Source organism: Taudactylus pleione, unplaced genomic scaffold, assembly GCF_031769625.1.
Source record: "Taudactylus pleione unplaced genomic scaffold, aTauple2 ptg000317l, whole genome shotgun sequence".
Classification (NCBI taxonomy): Eukaryota; Metazoa; Chordata; class Amphibia; order Anura; family Myobatrachidae; genus Taudactylus; species Taudactylus pleione.
The window spans coordinates 4173602-4192431 of NW_028284718.1; the positions used below are offsets into that span (position 1 = coordinate 4173602).

General features: G+C 32.9%; 6 non-coding genes across 6 annotated transcripts; all 6 read left to right on the forward strand.

The window, feature by feature from the left end:
* The first annotated feature begins 1084 nt into the window (after positions 1-1084).
* On the forward strand, positions 1085-1156 carry TRNAP-AGG (transfer RNA proline (anticodon AGG)). The gene has a single exon. It is a non-coding gene; the product is annotated as a tRNA-Pro (tRNA).
* Positions 1157-4797: 3641 nt separating this feature from the next.
* On the forward strand, positions 4798-4869 carry TRNAP-AGG (transfer RNA proline (anticodon AGG)). Its single transcript has one exon. It is a non-coding gene; the product is annotated as a tRNA-Pro (tRNA).
* Positions 4870-11243: 6374 nt separating this feature from the next.
* Positions 11244-11315, forward strand: TRNAP-AGG (transfer RNA proline (anticodon AGG)). The gene has a single exon. It is a non-coding gene; the product is annotated as a tRNA-Pro (tRNA).
* Positions 11316-12532: 1217 nt separating this feature from the next.
* On the forward strand, positions 12533-12604 carry TRNAP-AGG (transfer RNA proline (anticodon AGG)). Its single transcript has one exon. It is a non-coding gene; the product is annotated as a tRNA-Pro (tRNA).
* A 2447-nt stretch (positions 12605-15051) lies between these two features.
* On the forward strand, positions 15052-15123 carry TRNAP-AGG (transfer RNA proline (anticodon AGG)). Its single transcript has one exon. It is a non-coding gene; the product is annotated as a tRNA-Pro (tRNA).
* Positions 15124-16340: 1217 nt separating this feature from the next.
* Positions 16341-16412, forward strand: TRNAP-AGG (transfer RNA proline (anticodon AGG)). Its single transcript has one exon. It is a non-coding gene; the product is annotated as a tRNA-Pro (tRNA).
* Positions 16413-18830: the final 2418 nt, after the last annotated feature.

Here is an 18830-nt window from a genome sequence, read left to right on the forward strand (position 1 = left end):
ATTTTCGTTTTGGGCGCGACAGGTCCCTGGTTCAATTCCCTGACGAGCCCTCTCTTTCGTTTTACGGTGCATCTCATGGTTTATATATATCTGATTTTCTCAATTGGCTAAGTCAATAGCATCAACTGAGTTTTGTTTTTGCCATACTCCCAATAGAATTTGTACATACTTATGAATCTTGCATTCATAATTTTATTATTGCCTTTCTTCTCTTTATGCATGATTTACACATAGCTTTTTACAAGTCTTGGGTTTTATCGATCAGACAAGTCCAAACTCTGCAGCCATTTTTATATCTTGTCACTGCACTTTCCAAATAAGCACACATAGAAAACTATCGATAGAATCTTACGGAAACATTTTAGTTGTTCTACAAATAAGAGCATACTTATTAAAATTTCAACCGTATTGTGGTATATCAGGAAAACTGCAGGTTCCCTTCTGTCTAGATAGCTTTGAATGTTTTAAAAGAATAGTCTCACTTTGAAACACAAAAAGTTCAAAAATGAAATTGCAAGGTATTCTTTTGCCTTTCTTCTGTGTCTGGAAGCATGATTTGTACATTGCATATGACAAGTCTTTAGCTTCATCCATGAGAGAAGTCCAAACTCTGTAGGCACTCACAAATCTTGTCCCTGCACTTTTCCTATATGCATACCTTAGAAAACTATCTACTGGACCATAAGGAAATATTTTATTTATTCTACAAATTTGGAAAAATCCAAAGAAAAATCTTTAGGTAGGTGGCTCGTTGGTCAAGGGGTATGATTCTCGCTTAGGGTGTGAGAGGTCGTGGGTTCAAATCCCAGACAAGCCCAAATTTTCAGATTCTTTGAAATGGTTCCATTATCTTATTGTAGTCAATTTCCTGAGTGAATTTCAACTGAATGTTGTTTTTTCAAAACTCTCAAAATAGATTGTATTTACTAATTTGCACAATTGAATTTTGTGTATTGTTACCATAAGGAAATATTTTATTTATTCTACAAATTAATTTTTACATAAATGTATATGGTGTTTTAAAAACAAAAAGCTATTTTCTTAAAATCAATTGAAAAATCCAAAGAAAAATATTCAGGTAGGTGGCTTGTTGGTCTAGGAGTATGATTCTCGCTTAGGGTGCGAGAGGTCCCGGGTTCAAATCCCGGACGAGCCCAAATTTTCAGATTCTTTGAAATGGTTCTATTATCTTGTTGTTTTTTCAAAACTCTCAAAATAGATTGTATTTACTAATTTGCACAATTGAATTTTGTTTTTTGTCAAACTGCTAAAATTATTTGTAAGTACTTATCTGCACACAGCATGTGACATGTCTTGGGTTTTATCCATCAGAAAAATTCTGCTGGGCATCATAAAACTTTGCACAGCAATTTTCAAGCAAGTATACTTAGAAAATTATTGACTATTAGGAAATATTTTATTTATGCTAATATTTCCTCCTTGTACACATTAGTGACTGCTTTAAAATAATATAATTTTCACATAAAATTGGTTAAGATATCAAATAAAACATGCTTATTTGATGATTCTATGATTTTCGTTTTGGGCGCGACAGGTCCCTGGTTCAATTCCCTGACGAGCCCTCTCTTTCGTTTTACGGTGCATCTCATGGTTTATATATATCTGATTTTCTCAATTGGCTAAGTCAATAGCATCAACTGAGTTTTGTTTTTGCCATACTCCCAATAGAATTTGTACATACTTATGAATCTTGCATTCATAATTTTATTATTGCCTTTCTTCTCTTTATGCATGATTTACACATAGCTTTTTACAAGTCTTGGGTTTTATCGATCAGACAAGTCCAAACTCTGCAGCCATTTTTATATCTTGTCACTGCACTTTCCAAATAAGCACACATAGAAAACTATCGATAGAATCTTACGGAAACATTTTAGTTGTTCTACAAATAAGAGCATACTTATTAAAATTTCAACCGTATTGTGGTATATCAGGAAAACTGCAGGTTCCCTTCTGTCTAGATAGCTTTGAATGTTTTAAAAGAATAGTCTCACTTTGAAACACAAAAAGTTCAAAAATGAAATTGCAAGGTATTCTTTTGCCTTTCTTCTGTGTCTGGAAGCATGATTTGTACATTGCATATGACAAGTCTTTAGCTTCATCCATGAGAGAAGTCCAAACTCTGTAGGCACTCACAAATCTTGTCCCTGCACTTTTCCTATATGCATACCTTAGAAAACTATCTACTGGACCATAAGGAAATATTTTATTTATTCTACAAATTTGGAAAAATCCAAAGAAAAGTCTTTAGGTAGGTGGCTCGTTGGTCAAGGGGTATGATTCTCGCTTAGGATGTGAGAGGTCGTGGGTTCAAATCCCAGACAAGCCCAAATTTTCAGATTCTTTGAAATGGTTCCATTATCTTATTGTAGTCAATTTCCTGAGTGAATTTCAACTGAATGTTGTTTTTTCAAAACTCTCAAAATAGATTGTATTTACTAATTTGCACAATTGAATTTTGTTTTTTGTCAAACTGCTAAAATTATTTGTAAGTACTTATCTGCACACAGCATGTGACATGTCTTGGGTTTTGTCCATCAGAAAAACTCTGCTGGGCATCATAAAACTTTGCACAGCAATTTTCAAGCAAGTATACTTAGAAAATTATTGACTATTAGGAAATATTTTATTTATGCTAATATTTCCTCCTTGTACACATTAGTGACTGCTTTAAAATAATATAATTTTCACATAAAATTGGTTAAGATATCAAATAAAACATGCTTATTTGATGATTCTATGATTTTCGTTTTGGGCGCGACAGGTCCCTGGTTCAATTCCCTGACGAGCCCTCTCTTTCGTTTTACGGTGCATCTCATGGTTTATATATATCTGATTTTCTCAATTGGCTAAGTCAATAGCATCAACTGAGTTTTGTTTTTGCCATACTCCCAATAGAATTTGTACATACTTATGAATCTTGCATTCATAATTTTATTATTGCCTTTCTTCTCTTTATGCATGATTTACACATAGCTTTTTACAAGTCTTGGGTTTTATCGATCAGACAAGTCCAAACTCTGCAGCCATTTTTATATCTTGTCACTGCACTTTCCAAATAAGCACACATAGAAAACTATCGATAGAATCTTACGGAAACATTTTAGTTGTTCTACAAATAAGAGCATACTTATTAAAATTTCAACCGTATTGTGGTATATCAGGAAAACTGCAGGTTCCCTTCTGTCTAGATAGCTTTGAATGTTTTAAAAGAATAGTCTCACTTTGAAACACAAAAAGTTCAAAAATGAAATTGCAAGGTATTCTTTTGCCTTTCTTCTGTGTCTGGAAGCATGATTTGTACATTGCATATGACAAGTCTTTAGCTTCATCCATGAGAGAAGTCCAAACTCTGTAGGCACTCACAAATCTTGTCCCTGCACTTTTCCTATATGCATACCTTAGAAAACTATCTACTGGACCATAAGGAAATATTTTATTTATTCTACAAATTTGGAAAAATCCAAAGAAAAGTCTTTAGGTAGGTGGCTCGTTGGTCAAGGGGTATGATTCTCGCTTAGGGTGTGAGAGGTCGTGGGTTCAAATCCCAGACAAGCCCAAATTTTCAGATTCTTTGAAATGGTTCCATTATCTTATTGTAGTCAATTTCCTGAGTGAATTTCAACTGAATGTTGTTTTTTCAAAACTCTCAAAATAGATTGTATTTACTAATTTGCACAATTGAATTTTGTTTTTTGTCAAACTGCTAAAATTATTTGTAAGTACTTATCTGCACACAGCATGTGACATGTCTTGGGTTTTGTCCATCAGAAAAACTCTGCTGGGCATCATAAAACTTTGCACAGCAATTTTCAAGCAAGTATACTTAGAAAATTATTGACTATTAGGAAATATTTTATTTATGCTAATATTTCCTCCTTGTACACATTAGTGACTGCTTTAAAATAATATAATTTTCACATAAAATTGGTTAAGATATCAAATAAAACATGCTTACATGATGATTCTATGATTTTCGTTTTGGGCGCGACAGGTCCCTGGTTCAATTCCCTGACGAGCCCTCTCTTTCGTTTTACGGTGCATCTCATGGTTTATATATATCTGATTTTCTCAATTGGCTAAGTCAATAGCATCAACTGAGTTTTGTTTTTGCCATACTCCCAATAGAATTTGTACATACTTATGAATCTTGCATTCATAATTTTATTATTGCCTTTCTTCTCTTTATGCATGATTTACACATAGCTTTTTACAAGTCTTGGGTTTTATCGATCAGACAAGTCCAAACTCTGCAGCCATTTTTATATCTTGTCACTGCACTTTCCAAATAAGCACACATAGAAAACTATCGATAGAATCTTACGGAAACATTTTAGTTGTTCTACAAATAAGAGCATACTTATTAAAATTTCAACCGTATTGTGGTATATCAGGAAAACTGCAGGTTCCCTTCTGTCTAGATAGCTTTGAATGTTTTAAAAGAATAGTCTCACTTTGAAACACAAAAAGTTCAAAAATGAAATTGCAAGGTATTCTTTTGCCTTTCTTCTGTGTCTGGAAGCATGATTTGTACATTGCATATGACAAGTCTTTACCTTCGTCCATGAGAGAAGTCCAAACTCTGTAGGCACTCACAAATCTTGTCCCTGCACTTTTCCTATATGCATACCTTAGAAAACTATCTACTGGACCATAAGGAAATATTTTATTTATTCTACAAATTAATTTTTACATAAATGTATATGGTGTTTTAAAAACAAAAAGCTATTTTCTTAAAATCAATTGAAAAATCCAAAGAAAAATATTCAGGTAGGTGGCTCGTTGGTCTAGGTGTATGATTCTCGCTTAGGGTGCGAGAGGTCCTGGGTTCAAATCCCAGACGAGCCCAAATTTTCAGATTCTTTGAAATGGTTCTATTATCTTATTGTAGTCAATTTCCTGAGTGAATTTCAACTGAATGTTGTTTTTTCAAAACTCTCAAAATAGATTGTATTTACTAATTTGCACAATTGAATTTTGTTTTTTGTCAAACTGCTAAAATTATTTGTAAGTACTTATCTGCACACAGCATGTGACATGTCTTGGGTTTTATCCATCAGAAAAACTCTGCTGGGCATCATAAAACTTTGCACAGCAATTTTAAAGCAAGTATACTTAGAAAATTATTGACTATTAGGAAATATTTTATTTATGCTAATATTTCCTCCTTGTACAAATTAGTGACTGCTTTAAAATAATATAATTTTCACATAAAATTGGTTAAGATATCAAATAAAACATGCTTATTTGATGATTCTATGATTTTTGTTTTGGGCGCAACAGGTCCCTGGTTCAATTCCCTGACGAGCCCTCTCTTTCTTTTTACGGTGCATCTCATGGTTTATATATATCTGATTTTCTCATTTGGCTAAGCCAATAGCATCAACTGAGTTTTGTTTTTGCCATACTCCCAATAGAATTTGTACATACTTATGAATCTTGCATTCATAATTTTATTATTGCCTTTCTTCTATTTATGCATGATTTACACATAGCTTTTTACAAGTCTTGGGTTTTATCGATCAGACAAGTCCAAACTCTGCAGCCATTTTTATATCTTGTCACTGCACTTTCCAAATAAGCACACATAGAAAACTATCAATAGAATCTTACGGAAACATTTTAGTTGTTCTACAAATAAGAGCATACTTATTAAAATTTCAACCGTATTGTGGTATATCAGGAAAACTGCAGGTGCCCTTCTGTCTAGATAGCTTTGAATGTTTTAAAAGAATAGTCTCACTTTGAAACACAAAAAGTTCAAAAATGAAATTGCAAGGTATTCTTTTGCCTTTCTTCTGTGTCTGGAAGCATGATTTGTACATTGCATATGACAAGTCTTTAGCTTCGTCCATGAGAGAAGTCCAAACTCTGTAGGCACTCACAAATCTTGTCCCTGCACTTTTCCTATATGCATACCTTAGAAAACTATCTACTGGACCATAAGGAAATATTTTAATTATTCTACAAATTCATTTTTACATAAATGTATATGGTGTTTTAAAAACAAAAAGCTATTTTCTTAAAATCAATTGAAAAATCCAAAGAAAAATCTTCAGTTAGGTGGCTCGTTGGTCAAGGGGTATGATTCTCGCTTAGGGTGCGAGAGGTCCTGGGTTCAAATCCCAGACAAGCCCAAATTTTCAGATTCTTTGAAATGGTTCCATTATCTTATTGTAGTCAATTTCCTGAGTGAATTTCAACTGAATGTTGTTTTTTCAAAACTCTCAAAATAGATTGTATTTACTAATTTGCACAATTGAATTTTGTTTTTTGTCAAACTGCTAAAATTATTTGTAAGTACTTATCTGCACACAGCATGTGACATGTCTTGGGTTTTGTCCATCAGAAAAACTCTGCTGGGCATCATAAAACTTTGCACAGCAATTTTCAAGCAAGTATACTTAGAAAATTATTGACTATTAGGAAATATTTTATTTATGCTAATATTTCCTCCTTGTACACATTAGTGACTGCTTTAAAATAATATAATTTTCACATAAAATTGGTTAAGATATCAAATAAAACATGCTTACATGATGATTCTATGATTTTCGTTTTGGGCACGACAGGTCCCTGGTTCAATTCCCTGACGAGCCCTCTCTTTCTTTTTACGGTGCATCTCATGGTTTATATATATATCTGATTTTCTCAATTGGCTAAGTCAATAGCATCAACTGAGTTTTGTTTTTGCCATACTCCCAATAGAATTTGTACATACTTATGAATCTTGCATTCATAATTTTATTATTGCCTTTCTTCTCTTTATGCATGATTTACACATAGCTTTTTACAAGTCTTGGGTTTTATCGATCAGACAAGTCCAAACTCTGCAGCCATTTTTATATCTTGTCACTGCACTTTCCAAATAAGCACACATAGAAAACTATCGATAGAATCTTACGGAAATATTTTAGTTGTTCTACAAATAAGAGCATACTTATTAAAATTTCAACCGTATTGTGGTATATCAGGAAAACTGCAGGTTCCCTTCTGTCTAGATAGCTTTGAATGTTTTAAAAGAATAGTCTCACTTTGAAACACAAAAAGTTCAAAAATGAAATTGCAAGGTATTCTTTTGCCTTTCTTCTGTGTCTGGAAGCATGATTTGTACATTGCATATGACAAGTCTTTAGCTTCGTCCATGAGAGAAGTCCAAACTCTGTAGGCACTCACCAATCTTGTCCCTGCACTTTTCCTATATGCATACCTTAGAAAACTATCTACTGGACCATAAGGAAATATTTTATTTATTCTACAAATTAATTTTTAGATAAATGTATATGGTGTTTTAAAAACAAAAAGCTATTTTCTTAAAATCAATTGAAAAATCCAAAGAAAAATCTTCAGGTAGGTGGCTCGTTGGTCAAGGGGTATGATTCTCGCTTAGGGTGCGAGAGGTCCTGGGTTCAAATCCCAGACAATCCCAAATTTTCAGATTCTTTGAAATGGTTCCATTATCTTATTGTAGTCAATTTCCTGAGTGAATTTCAACTGAATGTTGTTTTTTCAAAACTCTCAAAATAGATTGTATTTACTAATTTGCACAATTGAATTTTGTTTTTTGTCAAACTGCTAAAATTATTTGTAAGTACTTATCTGCACACAGCATGTGACATGTCTTGGGTTTTGTCCATCAGAAAAACTCTGCTGGGCATCATAAAACTTTGCACAGCAATTTTCAAGCAAGTATACTTAGAAAATTATTGACTATTAGGAAATATTTTATTTATGCTAATATTTCCTCCTTGTACACATTAGTGACTGCTTTAAAATAATATAATTTTCACATAAAATTGGTTAAGATATCAAATAAAACATGCTTACTTGATGATTCTATGATTTTCGTTTTGGGCGCGACAGGTCCCTGGTTCAATTCCCTGACGAGCCCTCTCTTTCTTTTTACGGTGCATCTCATGGTTTATATATATATGATTTTCTCAATTGGCTAAGTCAATAGCATCAACTGAGTTTTGTTTTTGCCATACTCCCAATAGAATTTGTACATACTTATGAATCTTGCATTCATAATTTTATTATTGCCTTTCTTCTCTTTATGCATGATTTACACATAGCTTTTTACAAGTCTTGGGTTTTATCGATCAGACAAGTCCAAACTCTGCAGCCATTTTTATATCTTGTCACTGCACATTCCAAATAAGCACACATAGAAAACTATCGATAGAATCTTACGGAAACATTTTAGTTGTTCTACAAATAAGAGCATACTTATTAAAATTTCAACCGTATTGTGGTATATCAGGAAAACTGCAGGTTCCCTTCTGTCTAGATAGCTTTGAATGTTTTAAAAGAATAGTCTCACTTTGAAACACAAAAAGTTCAAAAATGAAATTGCAAGGTATTCTTTTGCCTTTCTTCTGTGTCTGGAAGCATGATTTGTACATTGCATATGACAAGTCTTTAGCTTCGTCCATGAGAGAAGTCCAAACTCTGTAGGCACTCACAAATCTTGTCCCTGCACTTTTCCTATATGCATACCTTAGAAAACTATCTACTGGACCATAAGGAAATATTTTATTTATTCTACAAATTCATTTTTACATAAATGTATATGGTGTTTTAAAAACAAAAAGCTATTTTCTTAAAATCAATTGAAAAATCCAAAGAAAAATCTTTAGGTAGGTGGCTCGTTGGTCAAGGGGTATGATTCTCGCTTAGGGTGCGAGAGGTCCTGGGTTCAAATCCCAGACAAGCCCAAATTTTCAGATTCTTTGAAATGGTTCCATTATCTTATTGTAGTCAATTTCCTGAGTGAATTTCAACTGAATGTTGTTTTTTCAAAACTCTCAAAATAGATTGTATTTACTAATTTGCACAATTGAATTTTGTTTTTTGTCAAACTGCTAAAATTATTTGTAAGTACTTATCTGCACACAGCATGTGACATGTCTTGGGTTTTGTCCATCAGAAAAACTCTGCTGGGCATCATAAAACTTTGCACAGCAATTTTCAAGCAAGTATACTTAGAAAATTATTGACTATTAGGAAATATTTTATTTATGCTAATATTTCCTCCTTGTACACATTAGTGTCTGCTTTAAAATAATATAATTTTCACATAAAATTGGTTAAGATATCAAATAAAACATGCTTACATGATGATTCTATGATTTTCGTTTTGGGCACGACAGGTCCCTGGTTCAATTCCCTGACGAGCCCTCTCTTTCTTTTTACGGTGCATCTCATGGTTTATATATATATCTGATTTTCTCAATTGGCTAAGTCAATAGCATCAACTGAGTTTTGTTTTTGCCATACTCCCAATAGAATTTGTACATACTTATGAATCTTGCATTCATAATTTTATTATTGCCTTTCTTCTCTTTATGCATGATTTACACATAGCTTTTTACAAGTCTTGGGTTTTATCGATCAGACAAGTCCAAACTCTGCAGCCATTTTTATATCTTGTCACTGCACTTTCCAAATAAGCACACATAGAAAACTATCGATAGAATCTTACGGAAACATTTTAGTTGTTCTACAAATAAGAGCATACTTATTAAAATTTCAACCGTATTGTGGTATATCAGGAAAACTGCAGGTTCCCTTCTGTCTAGATAGCTTTGAATGTTTTAAAAGAATAGTCTCACTTTGAAACACAAAAAGTTCAAAAATGAAATTGCAAGGTATTCTTTGGCCTTTCTTCTGTCTGGAAGCATGATTTGTACATTGCATATGACAAGTCTTTAGCTTCGTCCATGAGAGAAGTCCAAACTCTGTAGGCACTCACAAATCTTGTCCCTGCACTTTTCCTATATGCATACCTTAGAAAACTATCTACTGGACCATAAGGAAATATTTTATTTATTCTACAAATTAATTTTTACATAAATGTATATGGTGTTTTAAAAACAAAAAGCTATTTTCTTAAAATCAATTGAAAAATCCAAAGAAAAAGATTCAGGTAGGTGGCTTGTTGGTCTAGGGGTATGAATCTTGCTTAGGGTGCGAGAGGTCCCGGGTTCAAATCCCAAACGAGCCCAAATTTTCAGATTCTTTGAAATAGTTCTATTATCTTATTGTAGTCAATTTCCTGAGTGAATTTCAACTGAATGTTGTTTTTTCAAAACTCTCAAAATAGATTGTATTTACTAATTTGCACAATTGAATTTTGTTTTTTGTCAAACTGCTAAAATTATTTGTAAGTACTTATCTGCACACAGCATGTGACATGTCTTGGGTTTTATCCATCAGAAAAACTCTGCTGGGCATCATAAAACTTTGCACAGCAATTTTCAAGCAAGTATACTTAGAAAATTATTGACTATTAGGAAATATTTTATTTATGCTAATATTTCCTCCTTGTACACATTAGTGACTGCTTTAAAATAATATAATTTTCACATAAAATTGGTTAAGATATCAAATAAAACATGCTTATTTGATGATTCTATGATTTTCGTTTTGGGCGCGACAGGTCCCTGGTTCAATTCCCTGACGAGCCCTCTCTTTCTTTTTACGGTGCATCTCATGGTTTATATATATATGATTTCTCAATTGGCTAAATCAATAGCATCAACTGAGTTTTGTTTTTGCCATACTCCCAATAGAATTTGTACATACTTATGAATCTTGCCTTCATCATTTTCCTTTTGCCTTTCTTCTATTTATGCATGATTTACACATAGCTTTTTACAAGTCTTGGGTTTTATCGATCAGACAAGTCCAAACTCTGTCGCCATTTTTATATCTTGTCACTGCACTTTCCAAATAAGCACACATAGAAAACTATCAATAGAATCTTACGAAAACATTTTAGTTGTACTACAAATAAGAGCATACTTATTAAAATTTCAACCGTATTGTGGTATATCAGGAAAACTGCAAGTTCCCTTCTGTCTAGATAGCTTTGAATGTTTTAAAAGAATAGTCTCTCTTTGAAACACAAAAAGTTCAAAAATGAAATTGCAAGGTATTCTTTTGCCTTTCTTCTGTGTCTGGAAGCATGATTTGTACATTGCATATGACAAGTCTTTAGCTTCGTCCATGAGAGAAGTCCAAACTCTGTAGGCACTCACAAATCTTGTCCCTGCACTTTTCCTATATGCATACCTTAGAAAACTATCTACTGGACCATAAGGAAATATTTTATTTATTCTACAAATTCATTTTTACATAAATGTATATGGTGTTTTAAAAACAAAAAGCTATTTTCTTAAAATCAATTGAAAAATCCAAAGAAAAATCTTCAGGTAGGTGGCTCGTTTGTCTAGGGGTATGATTCTCGCTTAGGGTGCGAGAGGTCCCGGGTTCAAATCCCGGACGAGCCCAAATTTTCAGATTCTTTGAAATGGTTCTATTATCTTATTGTAGTCAATTTCCTGAGTGAATTTCAACTGAATGTTGTTTTTTCAAAACTCTCAAAATAGATTGTATTTACTAATTTGCACAATTGAATTTTGTTTTTTGTCAAACTGCTAAAATTATTTGTAAGTACTTATCTGCACACAGCATGTGACATGTCTTGGGTTTTGTCCATCAGAAAAACTCTGCTGGGCATCATAAAACTTTGCACAGCAATTTTCAAGCAAGTATACTTAGAAAATTATTGACTATTAGGAAATATTTTATTTATGCTAATATTTCCTCCTTGTACACATTAGTGACTGCTTTAAAATAATATAATTTTCACATAAAATTGGTTAAGATATCAAATAAAACATGCTTACATGATGATTCTATGATTTTCGTTTTGGGCGCGACAGGTCCCTGGTTCAATTCCCTGACGAGCCCTCTCTTTCGTTTTACGGTGCATCTCATGGTTCATATATATCTGATTTTCTCAATTGGCTAAGTCAATAGCATCAACTGAGTTTTGTTTTTGCCATACTCCCAATAGAATTTGTACATACTTATGAATCTTGCATTCATAATTTTATTATTGCCTTTCTTCTCTTTATGCATGATTTACACATAGCTTTTTACAAGTCTTGGGTTTTATCGATCAGACAAGTCCAAACTCTGCAGCCATTTTTATATCTTGTCACTGCACTTTCCAAATAAGCACACATAGAAAACTATCGATAGAATCTTACGGAAACATTTTAGTTGTTCTACAAATAAGAGCATACTTATTAAAATTTCAACCGTATTGTGGTATATCAGGAAAACTGCAGGTTCCCTTCTGTCTAGATAGCTTTGAATGTTTTAAAAGAATAGTCTCACTTTGAAACACAAAAAGTTCAAAAATGAAATTGCAAGGTATTCTTTTGCCTTTCTTCTGTGTCTGGAAGCATGATTTGTACATTGCATATGACAAGTCTTTACCTTCGTCCATGAGAGAAGTCCAAACTCTGTAGGCACTCACAAATCTTGTCCCTGCACTTTTCCTATATGCATACCTTAGAAAACTATCTACTGGACCATAAGGAAATATTTTATTTATTCTACAAATTAATTTTTACATAAATGTATATGGTGTTTTAAAAACAAAAAGCTATTTTCTTAAAATCAATTGAAAAATCCAAAGAAAAATATTCAGGTAGGTGGCTCGTTGGTCTAGGTGTATGATTCTCGCTTAGGGTGCGAGAGGTCCTGGGTTCAAATCCCAGACGAGCCCAAATTTTCAGATTCTTTGAAATGGTTCTATTATCTTATTGTAGTCAATTTCCTGAGTGAATTTCAACTGAATGTTGTTTTTTCAAAACTCTCAAAATAGATTGTATTTACTAATTTGCACAATTGAATTTTGTTTTTTGTCAAACTGCTAAAATTATTTGTAAGTACTTATCTGCACACAGCATGTGACATGTCTTGGGTTTTATCCATCAGAAAAACTCTGCTGGGCATCATAAAACTTTGCACAGCAATTTTAAAGCAAGTATACTTAGAAAATTATTGACTATTAGGAAATATTTTATTTATGCTAATATTTCCTCCTTGTACAAATTAGTGACTGCTTTAAAATAATATAATTTTCACATAAAATTGGTTAAGATATCAAATAAAACATGCTTATTTGATGATTCTATGATTTTTGTTTTGGGCGCAACAGGTCCCTGGTTCAATTCCCTGACGAGCCCTCTCTTTCTTTTTACGGTGCATCTCATGGTTTATATATATCTGATTTTCTCATTTGGCTAAGCCAATAGCATCAACTGAGTTTTGTTTTTGCCATACTCCCAATAGAATTTGTACATACTTATGAATCTTGCATTCATAATTTTATTATTGCCTTTCTTCTATTTATGCATGATTTACACATAGCTTTTTACAAGTCTTGGGTTTTATCGATCAGACAAGTCCAAACTCTGCAGCCATTTTTATATCTTGTCACTGCACTTTCCAAATAAGCACACATAGAAAACTATCAATAGAATCTTACGGAAACATTTTAGTTGTTCTACAAATAAGAGCATACTTATTAAAATTTCAACCGTATTGTGGTATATCAGGAAAACTGCAGGTGCCCTTCTGTCTAGATAGCTTTGAATGTTTTAAAAGAATAGTCTCACTTTGAAACACAAAAAGTTCAAAAATGAAATTGCAAGGTATTCTTTTGCCTTTCTTCTGTGTCTGGAAGCATGATTTGTACATTGCATATGACAAGTCTTTAGCTTCGTCCATGAGAGAAGTCCAAACTCTGTAGGCACTCACAAATCTTGTCCCTGCACTTTTCCTATATGCATACCTTAGAAAACTATCTACTGGACCATAAGGAAATATTTTATTTATTCTACAAATTTGGAAAAATCCAAAGAAAAGTCTTTAGGTAGGTGGCTCGTTGGTCAAGGGGTATGATTCTCGCTTAGGGTGTGAGAGGTTGTGGGTTCAAATCCCAGACAAGCCCAAATTTTCAGATTCTTTGAAATGGTTCCATTATCTTATTGTAGTCAATTTCCTGAGTGAATTTCAACTGAATGTTGTTTTTTCAAAACTCTCAAAATAGATTGTATTTACTAATTTGCACAATTGAATTTTGTTTTTTGTCAAACTGCTAAAATTATTTGTAAGTACTTATCTGCACACAGCATGTGACATGTCTTGGGTTTTGTCCATCAGAAAAACTCTGCTGGGCATCATAAAACTTTGCACAGCAATTTTCAAGCAAGTATACTTAGAAAATGATTGACTATTAGGAAATATTTTATTTATGCTAATATTTCCTCCTTGTACACATTAGTGACTGCTTTAAAATAATATAATTTTCACATAAAATTGGTTAAGATATCAAATAAAACATGCTTACATGATGATTCTATGATTTTCGTTTTGGGCGCGACAGGTCCCTGGTTCAATTCCCTGACGAGCCCTCTCTTTCGTTTTACGGTGCATCTCATGGTTTATATATATCTGATTTTCTCAATTGGCTAAGTCAATAGCATCAACTGAGTTTTGTTTTTGCCATACTCCCAATAGAATTTGTACATACTTATGAATCTTGCATTCATAATTTTATTATTGCCTTTCTTCTCTTTATGCATGATTTACACATAGCTTTTTACAAGTCTTGGGTTTTATCGATCAGACAAGTCCAAACTCTGCAGCCATTTTTATATCTTGTCACTGCACTTTCCAAATAAGCACACATAGAAAACTATCGATAGAATCTTACGGAAACATTTTAGTTGTTCTACAAATAAGAGCATACTTATTAAAATTTCAACCGTATTGTGGTATATCAGGAAAACTGCAGGTTCCCTTCTGTCTAGATAGCTTTGAATGTTTTAAAAGAATAGTCTCACTTTGAAACACAAAAAGTTCAAAAATGAAATTGCAAGGTATTCTTTTGCCTTTCTTCTGTGTCTGGAAGCATGATTTGTACATTGCATATGACAAGTCTTTAGCTTCGTCCATGAGAGAAGTCCAAACTCTGTAGGCACTCACAAATCTTGTCCCTGCACTTTTCCTATATGCATACCTTAGAAAACTATCTACTGGACCATAAGGAAATATTTTATTTATTCTACAAATTCATTTTTACATAAATGTATATGGTGTTTTAAAAACAAAAAGCTATTTTCTTAAAATCAATTGAAAAATCCAAAGAAAAATCTTCAGGTAGGTGGCTCGTTTGTCTAGGGGTATGATTCTCGCTTAGGGTGCGAGAGGTCCCGGGTTCAAATCCCGGACGAGCCCAAATTTTCAGATTCTTTGAAATGGTTCTATTATCTTATTGTAGTCAATTTCCTGAGTGAATTTCAACTGAATGTTGTTTTTTCAAAACTCTCAAAATAGATTGTATTTACTAATTTGCACAATTGAATTTTGTTTTTTGTCAAACTGCTAAAATTATTTGTAAGTACTTATCTGCACACAGCATGTGACATGTCTTGGGTTTTGTCCATCAGAAAAACTCTGCTGGGCATCATAAAACTTTGCACAGCAATTTTCAAGCAAGTATACTTAGAAAATTATTGACTATTAGGAAATATTTTATTTATGCTAATATTTCCTCCTTGTACACATTAGTGACTGCTTTAAAATAATATAATTTTCACATAAAATTGGTTAAGATATCAAATAAAACATGCTTACATGATGATTCTATGATTTTCGTTTTGGGCGCGACAGGTCCCTGGTTCAATTCCCTGACGAGCCCTCTCTTTCGTTTTACGGTGCATCTCATGGTTTATATATATCTGATTTTCTCAATTGGCTAAGTCAATAGCATCAACTGAGTTTTGTTTTTGCCATACTCCCAATAGAATTTGTACATACTTATGAATCTTGCATTCATAATTTTATTATTGCCTTTCTTCTCTTTATGCATGATTTACACATAGCTTTTTACAAGTCTTGGGTTTTATCGATCAGACAAGTCCAAACTCTGCAGCCATTTTTATATCTTGTCACTGCACTTTCCAAATAAGCACACATAGAAAACTATCGATAGAATCTTACGGAAACATTTTAGTTGTTCTACAAATAAGAGCATACTTATTAAAATTTCAACCGTATTGTGGTATATCAGGAAAACTGCAGGTTCCCTTCTGTCTAGATAGCTTTGAATGTTTTAAAAGAATAGTCTCACTTTGAAACACAAAAAGTTCAAAAATGAAATTGCAAGGTATTCTTTTGCCTTTCTTCTGTGTCTGGAAGCATGATTTGTACATTGCATATGACAAGTCTTTACCTTCGTCCATGAGAGAAGTCCAAACTCTGTAGGCACTCACAAATCTTGTCCCTGCACTTTTCCTATATGCATACCTTAGAAAACTATCTACTGGACCATAAGGAAATATTTTATTTATTCTACAAATTAATTTTTACATAAATGTATATGGTGTTTTAAAAACAAAAAGCTATTTTCTTAAAATCAATTGAAAAATCCAAAGAAAAATATTCAGGTAGGTGGCTCGTTGGTCTAGGTGTATGATTCTCGCTTAGGGTGCGAGAGGTCCTGGGTTCAAATCCCAGACGAGCCCAAATTTTCAGATTCTTTGAAATGGTTCTATTATCTTATTGTAGTCAATTTCCTGAGTGAATTTCAACTGAATGTTGTTTTTTCAAAACTCTCAAAATAGATTGTATTTACTAATTTGCACAATTGAATTTTGTTTTTTGTCAAACTGCTAAAATTATTTGTAAGTACTTATCTGCACACAGCATGTGACATGTCTTGGGTTTTATCCATCAGAAAAACTCTGCTGGGCATCATAAAACTTTGCACAGCAATTTTAAAGCAAGTATACTTAGAAAATTATTGACTATTAGGAAATATTTTATTTATGCTAATATTTCCTCCTTGTACAAATTAGTGACTGCTTTAAAATAATATAATTTTCACATAAAATTGGTTAAGATATCAAATAAAACATGCTTATTTGATGATTCTATGATTTTTGTTTTGGGCGCAACAGGTCCCTGGTTCAATTCCCTGACGAGCCCTCTCTTTCTTTTTACGGTGCATCTCATGGTTTATATATATCTGATTTTCTCATTTGGCTAAGCCAATAGCATCAACTGAGTTTTGTTTTTGCCATACTCCCAATAGAATTTGTACATACTTATGAATCTTGCATTCATAATTTTATTATTGCCTTTCTTCTATTTATGCATGATTTACACATAGCTTTTTACAAGTCTTGGGTTTTATCGATCAGACAAGTCCAAACTCTGCAGCCATTTTTATATCTTGTCACTGCACTTTCCAAATAAGCACACATAGAAAACTATCAATAGAATCTTACGGAAACATTTTAGTTGTTCTACAAATAAGAGCATACTTATTAAAATTTCAACCGTATTGTGGTATATCAGGAAAACTGCAGGTGCCCTTCTGTCTAGATAGCTTTGAATGTTTTAAAAGAATAGTCTCACTTTGAAACACAAAAAGTTCAAAAATGAAATTGCAAGGTATTCTTTTGCCTTTCTTCTGTGTCTGGAAGCATGATTTGTACATTGCATATGACAAGTCTTTAGCTTCGTCCATGAGAGAAGTCCAAACTCTGTAGGCACTCACAAATCTTGTCCCTGCACTTTTCCTATATGCATACCTTAGAAAACTATCTACTGGACCATAAGGAAATATTTTATTTATTCTACAAATTTGGAAAAATCCAAAGAAAAGTCTTTAGGTAGGTGGCTCGTTGGTCAAGGGGTATGATTCTCGCTTAGGGTGTGAGAGGTCGTGGGTTCAAATCCCAGACAAGCCCAAATTTTCAGATTCTTTGAAATGGTTCCATTATCTTATTGTAGTCAATTTCCTGAGTGAATTTCAACTGAATGTTGTTTTTTCAAAACTCTCAAAATAGATTGTATTTACTAATTTGCACAATTGAGTTTTGTTTTTTGTCAAACTGCTAAAATTATTTGTAAGTACTTATCTGCACACAGCATGTGACATGTCTTGGGTTTTGTCCATCAGAAAAACTCTGCTGGGCATCATAAAACTTTGCACAGCAATTTTCAAGCAAGTATACTTAGAAAATTATTGACTATTAGGAAATATTTTATTTATGCTAATATTTCCTCCTTGTACACATTAGTGACTGCTTTAAAATAATATAATTTTCACATAAAATTGGTTAAGATATCAAATAAAACATGCTTACATGATGATTCTATGATTTTCGTTTTGGGCGCGACAGGTCCCTGGTTCAATTCCCTGACGAGCCCTCTCTTTCGTTTTACGGTGCATCTCATGGTTTATATATATCTGATTTTCTCAATTGGCTAAGTCAATAGCATCAACTGAGTTTTGTTTTTGCCATACTCCCAATAGAATTTGTACATACTTATGAATCTTGCATTCATAATTTTATTATTGCCTTTCTTCTCTTTATGCATGATTTACACATAGCTTTTTACAAGTCTTGGGTTTTATCGATCAGACAAGTCCAAACTCTGCAGCCATTTTTATATCTTGTCACTGCACTTTCCAAATAAGCACACATAGAAAACTATCGATAGAATCTTACGGAAACATTTTAGTTGTTCTACAAATAAGAGCATACTTATTAAAATTTCAACCGTATTGTGGTATATCAGGAAAACTGCAGGTTCCCTTCTGTCTAGATAGCTTTGAATGTTTTAAAAGAATAGTCTCACTTTGAAACACAAAAAGTTCAAAAATGAAATTGCAAGGTATTCTTTTGCCTTTCTTCTGTGTCTGGAAGCATGATTTGTACATTGCATATGACAAGTCTTTACCTTCGTCCATGAGAGAAGTCCAAACTCTGTAGGCACTCACAAATCTTGTCCCTGCACTTTTCCTATATGCATACCTTAGAAAACTATCTACTGGACCATAAGGAAATATTTTATTTATTCTACAAATTAATTTTTACATAAATGTATATGGTGTTTTAAAAACAAAAAGCTATTTTCTTAAAATCAATTGA